Raw genomic sequence first — 15,086 nt, forward strand, 5'->3', positions numbered from 1 at the left:
CCTGAGCTCAAACCCTCCGAGGAAAGTATGTAAGTCACAACTGTCAGAGAATAGCTAAGATTTGCTTCCCTTTGGAGAATCCTACATGTAAGTGCTTTACTTGTTAGGTTTCCTGCCATCAAAATAAATTGCCCACTGTTCATTTTGGCAATGTTAGCTCAAGCCGGGTGCAGTGACTCACACCTGTAATCCCAGCTCTTGGGGGAGCAGAAGCCGGAGGATAGCTTGAGCCCAGGAATTCGAGACCTGCCTGGGCAATTTAGTGAGATCCCGTTCTCCGCAAAAAGGAAAAAAAAAAAAAAAGACAAAAAAAATTAATCGAAATGTTAGCTTAAAAAGGAGAAATATTGGCCAGGCATGGTGGCTCACGCCTGTAATCCAAGCACTTTGGAGGCCAAGGCGGGCGGATCACCTGAGGTCGGGTGTTCAAGACCAGCCTGACCAACATGGTGAAACCCAGTCTTTAAAAAAAAAAAGAGGAGAAATATTATCTTAATCCTGATAATTCAAACACACTAAACAGGAACTGTCCCATACCTGTAATCCTAGTGCTTTGGAAAACTGAAGTGGGAGGATTACCTGAGGCCAGGAGTGATGAATTTTCACTGTATCACAGAATTACTCACATACATTCCGAGAAATCATTTTATCTGATCATGGCACTGCACTCCAGCCTGGGTAGAGAGCAAGACTCCCTCTCAAGAAAAAAAAAGATTTTTTTTTTTATCATCATCAAGACATATTGCTAAGTAGAAAAAACAAGGCAGGTTTAGAACATTAGTAACAGTATGTGTAGTAAAGAGAGAAAAAGAACATGCATGTGTATAAGAAACTCTGCAATTACATTTAATACATTGGGGTTTGGGGCAGAGAATAAAAGAGACGAGGGGACCAAGGGTAAAATGATATTATTCATTGAATCCTTTTTCTATATTGTTTTAAATGATGTGACTATATTACCTATTAAACATATACACATATACTTATATATACTATATATACATATATTTTTTTGATTTTTGGGGGGGCTGCAGTCCTGTTTTATCACCCAGGCAGGAAGGAGGAGGCATGATGTCAGCTCATTGCAGCCTCTGACTCCTGGGTTCAAGCGGGTATAAGCGATACTTCTGCCTCAGTCTCCCAAATACCTGGGATTATAAACATGCACCGCCAGCCCAGCAATTTTTTTTTTTGAGATGAAGTTTTGTTCTTGTTGCCCAGACTGGAGTGCAATGCCGAGTAGCTGGATTACAGGCACGAACCACCACGCCCAACTAACTTTGTATTTTTAGTAGAGAGCAGGTTTCTCCATGTTGGTCAGTCTGGTCTCCAACTTCCGACCTCCAGTGATCCGCCTCCTCACCAAAGTGCTGGGATTACACGCATGAGCCACCGCACCAATTTTTGTATTTTTAGGGAGGTGGGGTTAAGCCATCTTGGTCAGTCAGGCTGGTCTCAACAAGAGCGAGACTCCTTCTCAAAAAAAAAAAAAAAAAGTTTTTTTTTTTGTGATGGAGTCTCGCTCTTGTTGCCCAGGCTGGAGTACAATGGCACGATCTCGGCTCACTGCAGCCTCTGCCTCCTGGGTTCAGGCAATTCTCCTCCCTCAGCCTCCTGAGTAGCTGGGATTACAGGCACGCGCCACCATGCCTGGCTAATTTTTTGCATTTTAGTAGAGATGGTGTTTCACCACGTTGTCCAGGAAGGATGGTCTTGATCGCTTGACCTCGTAATCCACCTGCCTCGGCCTCCCAAAGTGCTGGGATTACAGGTGTGAGCCACCGCGCCCGGCACAACTTTTTTTTAAGTTAGAAAACTGTGAGAGGGTTAGTCTTGAGAAGCAGAGTAAATATAGGCAGAGAAGAGAACTGAAATTTTCTTTTCTTTTGTTTTTTTAGTTTTTTTGGAGATGGAGTGTCACCCTGTCACCCATGCTGGAGTGCAATGGCGCCATCTTGGCTCACTTCAACCTCCACCTTCCAGGTTCAAGGGATTCTCCTGCCTTAGCCTGCTGAGTAGCTGGCACTATAGGCATGTGCCACCACTCCTGGCTAATTTTTTGTATCTTTAGTAGATATGGGGTTTCCACCATGATGGCCAGGCTGGTCTTGAACTCTTGACCTCATGATCTACCCACCTCAGCCTTCCAAAGTACTGGGATTACAGGCGTGGCCACCACGCCCGGCCACAAACAGGATTTTTCACAGGTTGTCCTTCATACTTCGTGTTTGAGACTGGTGCCTTGGGAGTGTTTTCAGGCATAAATAGACCAAGGGGAGATTTGGAGTAGAAAGGGTGAGAGAGAAGCACCTGGCGCTGTGTCTGGCACTGGCCAGCACTCCCTGAAAGCTGGCTGTTGGTGGAGGCTGCAGGAGAGACTGCTGTGTCTGCGTGGCCTTGAAAGTGGGTCAGGCTGGGCTTTCCCTGGCGCCTGACCAGCAGCTTCACACCCTCAGGACTCTGAGCCAGGATAAGCCAGGCTTTTCTGCACATGAGATGAGCCATGCGTTTTGTTTCTCAGCCTTGCATCCTCTCATTTCTGCACAGATGGGCAGGTCTCACTTGAGCAGGGGAATTAGTTACAAAACAGCATTTCAACAAATTCAGCTAATGTGGAAACGTCTAGCTCCCACACACCTGCTGTACCCGTTCCATGTAAAGTCTCTGTGGCAATAAGCTCCCCATTCCTCCTTCCAGGAAAAGTGTGAGCTCTTGACAGTAAGTGACCACGGAGTGTGTGTCCCACGAGGAATCCACAGGAGGCTGTTTCTGTGCGTGGGAGACCTGCACGTCGTTACAGAGAAAACAACACCCATTATGGGTGTCATTGACAGACCAAGTCACAAATTAATTTCCTGCTAGCTCTGCAACGTCTTCTATATTCTCCGTATATCATTCAGCATTACTTTAGAATAGCTGTGAGAAGAAGCTACATAGTGGGATCTAGAAACAAAAGAACAAGTTCGATGTCAGAAATTACATGTAGGTTCTTTTTTTTTTTGAGATGGGGTCTCACTTTGTCTCCCAGGCTGGAGTGCAGGGGCATGGTCTTGGCTCATTGTAACCTCCACCTCCTGGGTTCAAGTAACTCTCCTGCCTCAGCCTCCCAAGTAGCTGGGATTACAGGCGCCCGCCACCACACCCGCCACAGCACCCATTCCGCTAATTTTTGTATTTTTAGTAGAGATGGGGTTTCACCAGGTTGGCCAGGCTGGTCTTGAACTCCTGACCTCAGGTGATCCGCCCCTCAACCTCCCAAAGTGCTGAGATAACAGGGGTGAGCCACTGAGCCCGGCCACTTTTTATTTGATTTTATTTTATTGAGACAGAGTCTCACTCTGTTGCCCAGGCTGGAGCACAGCGGTGCAATCTCGTCTCACTGCAACCTCCGCCTCCCCGGGTCAAGGGCTTCTCATGCCTCAGCCTCCCAAGTAGCTGGGATTATAGATGTGAACCACCACAATGGGCTACTTTTGTGTTTTTAGTAGAGACAGGGTTTGGCCATGGTGGCCAGGCTGGTCTCGAACTCCTGACGTCAAGTGATCGGCCCACCTTGGCCTCCCGAAGTGCTGGGATTACAGGCGTGGGCCACGGGCAGGGCCCAGTTGCTTTTTACTGATCCCTTCATGGCTGGCTGGTCCCACAGCAGTCACGTCACCACTAGGTTCATTTAAATGACACAAATACCCAGGAGTGCTTTGGAGTTTAGTCTGTTTTGATGAGCAACTGACCTGCATGCTCTTTGCAGCTGTAGGGATACTCTCAGCACCTGCTCAATACATAAGTTTTCAATAACGAATACCAGGGTCCCAGCGGACGCCTGCCAGAGCCCCTGAAGCAAGGACTGGAGAGGCCACCTTCGGATGAGATGAAACACTAACCTCAGGCGTGGCGAGGCTCGTCACCACTGTCACCGCGCACCCTTTGGAACAGGGCTCACGCCTTCAGCCTGGCCAACATAGTGAAACCCTGTCTCTTCTGAAAATACAGAAATTAACTGGGCGTGGTGGTGCACACCTGTAATCAGCACTCTGGGAGACTGAGGTGGGTGGATCATCTGGGGTCAGGATTTCGAGACCAGCCTGGCTAACATGGCCAAAACCTGTCTCTACTGAAAACACACTGGGCCGGGCGTGGTGGCTCACGCCTATAATCCCAGCACTTTGGGAGGCCGAGGCGGGTGGATCATGAGGTCAAGAGATCGAGACCATCCTGGTCAACATGGTGAAACCCCGTCTCTACTAAAAATACAGAAAATTAGCTGGGCATGGTGGTGTGCGCCTGTAATCCCAGCTACTCGGGAGGCTGAGGCAGGAGAATTGCCTGAACCCAGGAGGCGGAGGTTGCGGTGAGCCGAGATCGCGCCATTGCACTCCAGCCTGGGTAACAAGAAACTCCGTCTCAAAAAAAAAAAATGAAAACACACTTAGCCAGGTGTGGCAGCCTGCACCTGTAATCCCAGGTACACAGGACGCTGAGGCAGGAATATCAGTCTCTTGAACCTGGGAAGCAGAGGTTGCAGTGAGCCGAGATCATGCCACTGCACTCCAGCCTGGGCGACAGAGACTTCATTTCAAACAAAACAAAAGAGAATATGCATCATCTTGTTCCCCAACCCCCAAAGAAGAACCAGAAGAAAAATCTTTCCTTTATTTGTGACAGGGTCTCACGCTGCCAGGCTAGGGTGCAGTGGCATGACCACAGCTCACTGTAGCCTTGACCTCCCAGGCTCAAGCAATCCTCCCACCTCAGCCTCCCAAACTGTTGCGATTACAAGTGTGAGCCACTGCACCCAGCAAGAAAATCGTAAAATCAGACTGAAAGGCTGTCTCTCCCCAACCAACCGCACCTGAGGCCACATGAGAATCAGCCTGACACTGAACACCTGAAGTTCGGGACTGTCGGTCAAGCTCTGCAGTCGATGCCGTGGGACGGACACTGACATCAATGAACAGTGACGGACAGGGTACAGGAAAACCAACGGTCAGTAAAAACAGTCATTGGCATCTCTGCTTCCCCTGACCACCACTGCCCACACACGACCCTTTATGGGTTTCTTTCCAGAGAGCTCTGGTGCTCCGGGAACTGGCACTCGGTGGCCCTTCACTGGGGACATATGTGCACAGCGATCGCTTCATTGGTTGTTTGTTTCTGCTCACTGGGCCTTCACTAGTCAGTGCTTCTTCATAATTATGGTTTGTCCACCCTCCTCCAGCTGCAAGACTCCCCGGACCACCATGCATCACGTGTTTCTGTTACCATATGTTGTTCTCATGTTCTCAGAATGTACAGATGTCAGATCCAGACATCATACAATACAATGGACACATTATAACAGAACTCAGGGCTAAGCCCTGCCTGGTCCTTGAGGAACCTACTTAGAGCCATGTTTGGTTCTGCTTCAGACCTCAACCTTAGGAATTAGTTCACAGAGGAAGGCCTTTGCTGCTGCCTCTTTAAAGCTTTAAGGATTGGCCGGGCGCAGTCGCTCATGCTTGTAATCCCAGCACTTTGGGAGGCCGAGGCAGGTGGATCACGAGGTCAAGAGATCGAGACCATCCTGGTCAACATGGTGAAACCCCGTCTCTACTAAAAGTACAAAAAATTAGCTGGGCATAGTGGCACGTGCCTGTAGTCCCAGCTACTCAGGAGGCTGAGGCAGGAGAATTGCCTGAACCCAGGAGGCGGAGGTTGCGGTGAGCCGAGATCGCGCCATTGCACTCCAGCCTGGGTGACAAGAGCAAAACTCCATCTCTAAAATAAAACTAAAAAAGAGTATCTCTATAGAATTCCAGCAGAAAAAGCAATCCAAACAGAATGACCAAGTAGGTTTCCACTAATACTAAAACTAATATTACTGTCCAGTAGTCATCATTTTTAGAGAATACATAAGTTTTCTTTTTTTTTTTGAGACCGGCTGCCCCGACAGGGGAATTGCAAAGGAGAAAGAGTAATTCACACAGAGCAGATTGTGAGGGAAACAGGAGTTTCGACTTTACTCAAATCAGTCTCCCTGAGCATGTGGGGGATCAGAGTTTTTAAAGATAATTTTGTGGATAAGGGCTTGGGAAATGGGGTGTGCTGATTGGTCAGCTGGAGATGGAGTCATAGAGGGTGGAAGTGAGGTTTTCTGCTGTCTTTCTTTCCTGGGTGTCACAGAGGAACTGACCAGGGTCTACAAAACATCTCAAGCTCTGGCTTTGGTTTTACAATAGTGATGTCATCCCCAGGAGCAATTTGGGGAGGTTCAGACTCTTGGAGCCAGAGGCTGCATGATGCCTTCACTGTAATTTCTAATCTTGTAGCTAATTTGTTAGTTCTGTAAAGGCTGAGTGGCCCCCAGGCAAGAAGCCGGTCTTTTTGGGAAAGGGCCAATATCAGTTTTGTTTCAGATCAAACCACAAACTTGTCTACAGAAAGTCAAGTTCTGTAAAATATTTGAAGAGATTTATTCCGAGCCAAACATGAGTGACCACGGCCCCTGACACAGCTCTTAGGAGAGCCTGAGAACATGGGCCTAAGGCGGTCGGGGCACAGCTTGGTTTTATAGACTTTAGGGCAGCATGAGACATTGTCAAATACATTTCAGAAATCATTCGTTTGGTCCAGAAAGGTGAGAAAATTCAAAGCAAGTCGGAGGTGGGGGAATTTTTACCAGGTACTTACCAGGTAATTTTTTTTTTTTTTTTTTGGAGACAGAGTCTCACTCTGTTGCCCAGGTTGGAATGCAGTCATGCAATCTCGGCTCACTGCAATCTCGACCTCCCGGGTTCAAGCAATTCTCCCGCCTCAGAGTCCCTAGTAGCTGGGATTACACCTTCTGCGTTGCTGTAACATTGTAACCATGTTGGCCAGACTGGTCTCTAACTCCTGACTTCAAGGGATCCGCCCCCTTCAAGTGGGGGCCTTCCAGCTGATACATTTAAACATTTTCTTGCTGACAATTGGTTGAGTTTTTCTGAAGACCTAGGATCACAGTAAGGAAATGTTCATGTTAAGATAAAAGATTGAGGCCAGGTGCGGTGGCTCACGCCTATAATCCCAGCACCTTGGGAGACGGCGGAGGGCAGATCTTGAGGTCAGGAGTTTGAGACCAGCCTGGCCAAAATGGTGAAACTTTACTAAAAATACCAAAAAGTAGGCTGGGCACGGTGGCTCATGCCTGTAATCCTAGCACTTTGGGAGGGAGAAATGGGTGGATCACAAGGTCAGGGGTTCGAGAGCAGCCAAGCCAAGATGGTGAAACCCCGTCTCTACTGAAAAAAAAATTATATACAAAAAAATTAGCCAGGTCTGGTGGCGCCTATAGTCCCAGTGTTAAAACGTGCGGTTTGAATGAATAGACACCATCAAACACACTTTGTGTGAGCAACTTGGCTATTTATTCACCTGGGCGCAGGTGGACTGAGGCTGAAAAGGGCAACACTGAAAGGTGGTGGGATAGGAGTTGGTTTTATAGGCTGGGACAATCGGGAGAAGGCAGCGGTGTTTTGGAGTAAGATTTGTTACAGTGGTGGGGGTGGGGCAAGGAGTTTCCATTACCATAATTTCAGTTACAGTGGAGGGTGGGTAAGGCCTAAGAGTAGATAAGATGGCGGTGTGGGATGAGGAGTATTCAAATTATTATAAGACAGTTAAGATGGCAGGGTGGGATGAGGAGTATTCACATTATTATAAGACAGTTAAGATGGTGGTGTGGGAGGAGGAGTACTCACATTATTATAAGACAGTTAAGATGGCGGTGTGGGAGGAGGAGTATTCACATTATTATAAGACAGTTAAGATGGCGGGGTGGGATGAGGAGTATTCACATTATTATAAGACAGTTAAGATGGCGGTGTGGGATGAGGAGTATCCACATTATTATAAGACAGTTAAGATGGCAGGATGGAATGAGGAGTATTCACATTATTATAAGCAGTTAAGATTGCGGGATGGGATGAGGAGTATTCACATTATTATAAGACAGTTAAGATGGCAGGGTGGGAGGAGGAGTATTCACATTATTATAAGACAGTTAAGATGGCGGTGTGGGATGAGGAGTATTCACATTATTATAAGACAGTTAAGATGGTGGTGTGGGATGAGGAGTATTCACATTATTATAAGACAGTTAAGATGGCAGGGTGGGATGAGGAGTATTCACATTATTATAAGACAGTTAAGATGGCAGGATGGGATGAGGAGTATTCACATTATTATAAGACAGTTAAGATGGCGGTGTGGGATGAGGAGTATTCACATTATTATAAGACAGTTAAGATGGTGGTGTGGGATGAGGAGTATCCACATTATTATAAGACAGTTAAGATGGCAGGATGGGATGAGGAGTATTCACATTATTATAAGACAGTTAAGATGGCAGGGTGGGATGAGGAGTATTCACATTATTATAAGACAGTTAAGATGGCGGTGTGGGATGAGGAGTATTCACATTATTATAAGACAGTTAAGATGGCGGTGTGGGATGAGGAGTATTCACATTATTATAAGACAGTTAAGATGGTGGTGTGGGATGAGGAGTATCCACATTATTATAAGACAGTTAAGATGGCAGGATGGGATGAGGAGTATTCACATTATTATAAGACAGTTAAGATGGCGGTGTGGGATGAGGAGTATTCACATTATTATAAGACAGTTAAGATGGCAGGATGGGATGAGGAGTATTCACATTATTATAAGACAGTTAGGATGGCGGGGTGGGATGAGGAGTATTCACATTATTATAAGACAGTTAAGATGGCAGTGTGGGATGAGGAGTATTCACATTATTATAAGACAGTTAAGATGGCAGGATGGGATGAGGAGTATTCACATTATTATAAGACAGTTAAGATGGCAGGGTGGGGTGAGGAGTATTCACATTATTATAAGACAGTTAAGATGGCAGGGTGGGGCGAGGGGTATTCACATTATCCCAGTAACAGTTAAGAGGCAGGTGGCTTTAGAAGCTTAATGTTCTGGGGACGCTCCACAGGTGAGGGTGGGGGAGGGGTGGGGAGGGTGATCACCCCAGGCAGGCAGGACTTTAGAGTTTCTGGATCCAGGCTTAAACATGGAAGCCTGACACCCACTACTCAGGAGGACAAGACACAAATCACTTGAACCTGGGACATGGAGGTTGCAGTGAGCTGAGATCGCACCACTGCACTCTGGCCTGGGCAACAGAGCAAGACTCTGTCTCAAGAAAAAAAAATAATTTACAAAAATTAGCCAGGCATGGTGGCGGGTGCCTGTAATCCCAGCTACTTGGGAGGCTGAGGCAGGAGAACCGCTTGAACCCAGGAGGCGGAGGTTGCAGTGAGCTGAGATTATGCCACCATACTCCAGCCTGGGTGACAGAGCGAGACTCTGTCTCAAAAAAAAAAAAAAAAAAAAAAAAGATAAAAGATTGGAGACCAAGGTTATTTTGAAGTGTTAGTGTGACATGGTAAAAAGCCCATCAAACTGCACACCTCAGCCACACCTCAGCTTTCTGTTGAAACTGCTCTCTATAACCCAAATGTGAATAAGTAATTAAGGACTGTAATCCCCACCCTACCCAGACAAGGTGTACACAAATGCTAATCTTAGCTTTTGTGAACCACCTAAGTAACAATCAGAATGTCAAATAGTGCCCTGGCCCTGGGAATGTCCGGAAACCCCTCACCCCCATCCCCGCCCCTCACCCTCATCTCTGCCCAGAAGGTGATTTGCAGAATCCACTAGCCCTTGGAATGTCTGAAGCCCCTCACCCCGATCCGCGCCCCTCACCCCCACTCCCAAGGTGGTTTTACAGGTATAAAAAGGTCTTGTCACCCTTCTTTCTCTGCCACGGGTTGGAGAGACGTGAGTCCTCCGTGGTCGCCAGCAATAAACCCTGCAATTTGGCATGCTTTTGTCTTGGTGTTGACTTTCTATGCTCTGTCCGGTATAACATTATACTGGCTGCCCTTAGAGACAATACATGATAAATATTCAGACCTTTAAAAGGTGTTAGACTCTCCAGGCTGGGCATGGTGGCTCAAACCTGTAATCCCAGCACTTTGGGAGGCCAAGGTGGGCAGATCATCTGGGATTACAGGTTTGAGGTCAGCAGTTCGAGACCAGCCTGGCTAACATGGTGAAACCCTGTGTCTACTAAAACTACAAAAATTGGGCCAGGCGCAGTGGTTCATGCCTGTAATCCCAGCACTGTGGGAGGCCGAGGCAGGTGGATTATGAAGTCAGGAGTTCAAGAGCAGCCTGGCCAAGATGCTGAAACCCCACCTCTAGTAAAAATACAAAAATTAGCTGGGCATGGTGATGGGGACCTGTAATCTCTGCTGCTCCAGAGGCTGAGGTAGATGGAGAATCGCTGGAACCCAGGAGGTGGAGGTTGCAGTGAGTCAAGATCACACCACTGTACTCCAGCCTGGGTGACAGAGTAAGACTCTATCTCCAAAAAAAAAAACAAAAATTAGCCAGAAATGGTGGCACATGCCTGTAATCCCAGCTACCTGGGAGGCTGAGGCAGAATTGCTTGAACCCGGGAGTCAGAGGTTGCAGTGAGCAGAAGTCTCACCATTGCACTCCAGCCTGGGCTACAGAGCAAGACTCTGTCTCAGGGGAAAAAAAATTAGCCAGATGTAGGGGTGTACACCTGTAATTCCAGCTACTGGGGAGGCAGAGGTGGGAGAATCACTTAAGCCTGGGAGGCAGAGGTTGCAGTGAGTGGAAATGGAGCCATTGTATGGCAGCCTGGGCCACAGGAGCAAAACTCTGTCTCATTAAAAAAAAAGGTTCCAGACTCTCCAGGCTGGGCGTGGCGCTCACACCTGTAATTCCAGCACTTCGGGAGGCGGCCGCAGGCGGATTACTTCAGGTCAGGAGTTCCAGACCAGCATGGCCAATATGGTGAAACCTCATCGCTACCAAAAATACAAAAATCAGCCGGATGTGGTGGCGGGCTGTAACCCCAGGAACTGAGGGAGGAGAATTGTGTGAACCCGGGAGGCAGAGGTTGCAGTGAGCCAAGATCGTGCCAGTTCACTCCAGCCTGGGCAACAGCACAAGACTCCATCTCAAAAAAAGAAAAAAGAAAAGAAATCAAAGTTTAGTCCTCAAACTGAATTCCTTCCCAAAGTTAGTTCCTATCCCTGGGTATCAACAAGAACAGCTTAAAAGTCAGAAGCAAGGTTAGGTCTGATCTCTTTCACTGCCCTAACTTCCTCAGTTACAATTTTTGCTAAGGCGGTTTCAATTCAGTCCCGAGAAAATCGCCCGCTCAAGTCCCCTGAGAGTAGCAGTAGGATGTGGGTCCCCGATGGGGAGGAAGCCTGGAAACAGGGGGTGTGGGTGACAAGTTCTTAATATCAAAAGGGCAGCCTACCTGAGAGGTGCTGTGAGGGTCCCAGTCATTCTGCACACATGGGGGGTGCCCTGCAGGCCTCTGGCCCCCGGGGAAGGTAGGGCAGGGGTCCCACATCCTTGCCCAGCACTGCAGGCAGAAAGGTGAGAGGCAGCAGCCGAGAGCGAGCACACAGAGGCCCGCAGAGCCACTCCCAGGGCTGGGTGGGGTTTTACTCTCTTCCCTCACCGCACTCACCTCCAGTTCACTTTCTGATTCAGAGATTTGATGACGTGGGCCTGTGCCATCCTACGTGGCTCTGTGGCCTCAGTCTCCATCCCCAGAGATGCTCAGACTGTGGCACGCTGGGTCACAGTGGGCTTCGGGTTGTTAGAAGGGGTTTAAAGGTCACGCGGTGACTCCCAAGCCCGGGACGCTGTGCAGCAGTGGGTCGCTGTCTGGCTGTGTGCTTGCTGGAGGCAGGAGGCCGTGGACACAGGGACAGAGCCTGCCGCTCCGCATTGCTGGGCGAGATGCCGTCCTGGCTTCCAGCATGTACGACTGGAAAGGGAGGGCAGGTCACGGGAGGCTCTTTTAGGTAAATCCAGGCATAATAGATACATTTTACTGATGACTTAACAGAACTTATATCAGAAAACATGCACATTGTCGAACGAATTCCAGTTTGGGAAGGCTGTACTTTATCTTTTGGAGACAGGGCCGGACGATCACCCAGGCTGGAGTGAGTGCAGTGGTGCAATCACGGTTGGCCGCAGCTTCAGCCTTCCCAGGCTCAGGTGATTGTCCCACCTCAGCTTCCTGAGTAGCTGGGAGTACAGGTGTGTGCCACCACACCTGGCGAATTTTCTATATTTTTTGGTAGCTAGGTTGTCCCGGCTGGTCTCAAACTCCTGGGCTCAAGCAATCCTCCCGCCTCGGCTTCCCAAAGTGTTGGGATTACAGGCAGGAGCCACTGCGTCCAGCCAGGCCATACTTGGAATAAGATTTGTTGAATGAAGTTTATAGGAGGGGTCACGGGCTGTGCAAGGTCAGAGACGACCAGGTCCACGCACGTTTTCACCTTTCATGGTGCTGGGCTGGCCCTGGGGCTGTCTCAGTCACAAAACCATGAGCTCTGCGAGTTCCGAAGGGGGCAGTGTTCCATATTACCTCCGGGGCAGTCCATGGTCAGACACGTGGGCACACAGGCTCAAGCCTCTCCACAGCTCAGTCGGTACCGCAAACCAACATAGTAATATACATTTTTTTCTATTTGTTATTTTTAGAATAGAGACGGGGTCTCACTACATTGCTCAGGCTCGTCTCAAAGTCCAGGAATCAAGCAATCCTCCCACCTCACCTCCTAAAGTGCTGGGGTTACAGGCGTCACCCACCGCACCTGGCTCATAATAGTATACTTAATCAATATAGAAATGTTATCGGTTAGGGCCGGGCTCAGTGGCTCAAGCCTGTAATCCAGGCACTTTGGGAGGCCGAGGCAGGTGGATCACGAGGTCAAGAGATCGAGACCATCCTGGTCAACAAGGTGAAACCCCCTCTCTACTAAAAATACAGAAATTACTGGGCATGGTGGCGCGAGCCTGTAGTCCCAGCTACTCGGGAGGCTGAGGCAAGAGAATTGCTCGCACCTGGGAGACGGAGTTTGCAGTGAGCTGAGATCGCACAATTGCACTCCAGCTTGGGCAGCAAGAGTGAAACTCCATCTCAAAAAAAATAACAAAAAAATAGAATAATATAAAGACTGCATCCACAGGTCGGACTGTGGCAGGGCGAGGCAGGTGGATCATCTGAGGTCATGAGGCCAGCCTGGCCAACATGGTGAAACCCTGCGTCTAATAAAAATACAAATATTAACCAGGCTTGGTGGTGGGCACCTGTAACCTCAGCTACTCAAAAGGCTGGGGCAAGAGAATCAACTGAACGCTGCAGTGAGCCAAGATCCTGACACTGCAGTGAGCCAAGATCCTGCCGCTACACTCCCAGCAGAGACTAGGAGTCCTTTGTCTTCTTCTCACCCCCTGGACTGGTTCATTAACCTTTTCTTCTCTCTCATTCATATATTCATTCATTCATTTGACAGAGTCTCACTCTGTGGCCATGTTGGCTAGGGGTTTCACCATGTTGGCCAAGATGGTCTGGATCTCTTGACTTCATGATCCACCCGCCTCGGCCTCCCAAAGTGCTGGGATTACAGGCGTGAGCCCTTATTCAGCAAAACGCCTCATCCATGTTGGTAGAGTGCCCTGTGCAATAGAATATGGAGTCTTTTTCCAAGATGGAGTTAGGTTTTTTAGTTTTTTCTTTTCTTTTCTTTTCTTTTCTTTTTGAGACAGGATCTCACTCTGTCGCCCAGGCTGGAGTGCAGTGGCATGATCTTGGCTCACTGCAGCCTCTGCCTCCCAGGTTCAAGCAATCCTTCCACCTCAGCCTCTCGAGTAGCTGGGATTATAGGTATGTGCCACCACACCCAGCTAAGTTTTGTATTTTTGGGGTTTTGTTTGTTTGCTTTATTGAGAAAGAGTCTCGCTCTGTCACCCAAGCTGGAGTGCAGTGTCACGATCTGGGCTCACTCAAACTCCACCTCCGGAGTTCAAGTGATTCTCCTACCTCAGTCTCCCAAGTAGCTGGGACTACAGGCGCCCACCATCAGGCCTGGCTAATTTTTGCATTTTTAATAGAGACAGAGTTTCATCATATTGGTCAGGCTGGTCTCGATCTCCTGACCTCAGGTGACCCACCTGCCTCGGCCTCCCAGTGCTGGGATTACAGGCGTGAACCACTGTGCGTGGCCTCAAGATGGAGTTAGTGATGTCAAGGCCGCACTATACAGGAGGCCACTGCTGTGGCCTGAGCTCCTGCACTTGGCGGGGCCGACCAGCCCAGAACGCACCCACTCTCACTAGAGTTCCATGTCACCAAGCCAAAACAGTTGTTCATCTCACCTTCCAGGAAACCAGGAGACAGGGAAGAGCCCCAGACAGGCCAGGTCTTGCGACATGACGAGGAAGTCCCCTCTGCTGAACCTTCCGAGGAGCCACTTGGAAATGACCAATCTGCTTTTTCTGTGTCTGCTTCCTCAGCCCCTTTCTGTCTACACAGCCAGCCTCCTCTGCCCAGCACGCCGGAGCCCTCGTTCTGCTTCATAGAATGGCTTGTTTCCCAGTTCTGGAATTTCAAATAAAGCCAGTTCAGATCTTTAAACCAAGTTTGTGCTAATTTCGTCTCTGTCAAATTGAAAATAAGGAAAAGTTTCATTCTTTCTAACCTGGTACTTTTCCTCACTTCAGAGTAAACATCGTTACAAATGGAAAACGGTGGCAAGGATGCCGTCTGTTCGTAGGAAAAGCAGTCACAATGCTCTCATTGTCATTCTACCAGGGGTGACAACTGTTTCCTTTGTGCTGTTAGTGAGATGGAACAATGGCTCCCATTCTGCCTGGCCTCTGGTGATTCAGGCAGGTGACCTAACCTGACGGGAAGAAAACCCAGTGCCCTGTGTGGCTCTCACTCCACCCAGCTGCTGGTCATGGCTGCCGGACTGACTTGGCATTCCTTTCCTTTAGAGTGGTAACTTCGGCATGGGGTTTGGCCTTCTCTCCCACCAGCTGTGACACCCTCACTTCCTAGGTCCCAGCTTCATTCATTTGCCAAATATTTACATTATTACCACGATGTATGAGTCACTGTGGAGGCAGAACCCTGAACGCAGCTGGAGAATATTTAAATACCAGAAGTTCCAAAGATCTGCAAATGC

At 48.6% G+C, this 15,086-nt stretch overlaps 1 long non-coding RNA gene across 1 annotated transcript; it reads right to left on the reverse strand.

Annotated features, from left to right (window-relative positions):
• Window positions 1-898: 898 nt before the first annotated feature.
• LOC144578401 (uncharacterized) lies at window positions 899-14,679 on the reverse strand. The gene is made up of 3 exons (XR_013524112.1): window positions 11,570-14,679; window positions 11,354-11,461; window positions 899-2,943 (listed from the first exon to the last, which is right to left on the reverse strand). It is a non-coding gene; the product is annotated as an uncharacterized LOC144578401 (long non-coding RNA).
• Between the last annotated feature and the right edge of the window lie 407 nt (window positions 14,680-15,086).

Source organism: Callithrix jacchus, chromosome 11 (assembly GCF_049354715.1).
Source record: "Callithrix jacchus isolate 240 chromosome 11, calJac240_pri, whole genome shotgun sequence".
Classification (NCBI taxonomy): domain Eukaryota; kingdom Metazoa; phylum Chordata; class Mammalia; order Primates; family Cebidae; genus Callithrix; species Callithrix jacchus.